The sequence below is a fragment of the Tiliqua scincoides genome, chromosome 3, assembly GCF_035046505.1.
Source record: "Tiliqua scincoides isolate rTilSci1 chromosome 3, rTilSci1.hap2, whole genome shotgun sequence".
NCBI lineage: Eukaryota > Metazoa > Chordata > Lepidosauria > Squamata > Scincidae > Tiliqua > Tiliqua scincoides.
This window is the reverse complement of record NC_089823.1, coordinates 224511182-224512764: the sequence shown is the minus strand read 5'-3', so window position 1 is coordinate 224512764 and position 1583 is coordinate 224511182. Positions and strand designations below refer to the sequence as shown.

The 1583-nt window shown below is 47.0% G+C and overlaps 2 pseudogenes; one reads left to right on the top strand and one right to left on the bottom strand.

Moving 5' to 3' along the window:
* The first annotated feature begins 457 nt into the window (after nt 1-457).
* On the top strand, nt 458-577 carry LOC136646311 (5S ribosomal RNA; annotated as a pseudogene).
* Nucleotides 578-1464: 887 nt separating this feature from the next.
* Nucleotides 1465-1583, bottom strand: LOC136646585 (5S ribosomal RNA; annotated as a pseudogene).

The following is a 1583-nucleotide window of genomic DNA, read 5'->3' as shown; positions in this document are numbered from 1 at the left end:
GGTTCCCAAACTCTCTGGAAGTTTGGGAACTGCTGTAAGTGCTGTGAGTTCTTGTGGGGGACGGGTGAAGGCAGCATCGCGATTGCCATGATCGTGCCATTGCCAGGGACAATAGGATTTTTTTCACTTACCTGTGTCAGCGCCAGCCCTCCAGAGAGTTCACGGAGCTCGCTGAACCCTCCTGCGGGGCTCCCATGACTCCAAACTGTTGTAAGTAGTGAAAAACAGGCACTTCCAGTTTTTGTCATGAAACTGGAAATGGTTGTTTTTCACTATTTACAGCAGCTGCTCCATTGGCGGGGACCAAGCTGAATTCTCCTTTACCATGACGTTCATGCTTCTCTAGGACGTTTAGTTCTCTGACTGATGGCAAAGAACAGAGGGTGCTTCCACTAGTTTCTCTGGTCTTCACACAACTGAACATATGAACGTATGAAATTGCCTTATAAGTAATAAATAAAACATTTTCTACTTATCTGCACATGCCCGATCTCGTCTGATCTCGGAAGCTAAGCAGGGTCAGGCCTGGTTAGTACTTGGATGGGAGACCGCCTGGGAATACCAGGTGCTGTAGGCTTATACCATAGTCTTTCGAGACTGAAGGTTGCCAACCATTCTACTTATCTGTGCATACGCCTTTTGGTGGCCTATGAGTCTCTTTGGACTCATGCCAGTCAAAAAGCTGGCATAAACCTGAGAAGAGAAAAGGGGCTGGGTGGGAGATGAAAAGCCAAATTAATTAACTCCCTGTATTGCATGTCTGTAAATCCGGTCATCAGCACTGATTCCTGGGATCCTGGGGATCTCCATGTTCTGGATTACTATCAGGCTTGTCCCCCTCACCTGCTGCCAGTCTGAAGCCACACCCTACTGGCTCCTCCTGTCTGTGCAGAGGAAATGCCTGGAGGAACTAATGAACCCTGGGATTTGTCATAGGAGTCATATGACTGAACGAGTCATAGGAGCATTAGACATACTTCTCTATCTCTCATACTGTAAGTTAGTTCTACGGTTTCTTGTAGACCCCCTTCCATTCTCATCAATAGCCCGGGCTGGCTGCTTGCCATTCAAAATACTGCTTGTTCTGTTCAAAAACTGTTTTTGATTGAATCCAGCAAACCTCATAGGATCTCGTAACATCTGGACATCCTTGAGATACAGAGCAATAAGATACGTAAACACCCTCAAGTATGATTTGCAATTTAGGCTCATTTCCCCCACTCATCCTAGTTTGTAGACTAGGCTGGATCTCCCTGGAACACCAAGCCTAGGCAAAGTGTCTCCTGCCCTCCTTGGGCCAGCATGGATGTAAATGCATACAGAGGGTACGCAGAGCACTAAGGCACTGGGCAACATAGTCTGGTATTGCACGTGTTATTGAGATATACGGTACCTCAAATTATATATCATGTATTATCTATGGGAGATGGTTGGCAACCTTCAGTCTCGAAAGACTATGGCATAAGCCTACAGCACCCGGTATTCCCAGGTGGTCTCCCATCCAAGAACTAACCAGGCCTGACCCTGCTTAGCTTCCAAGATCAGACGAGATCGGGCATGTGCAGGGTAACAGTTGTGTTATC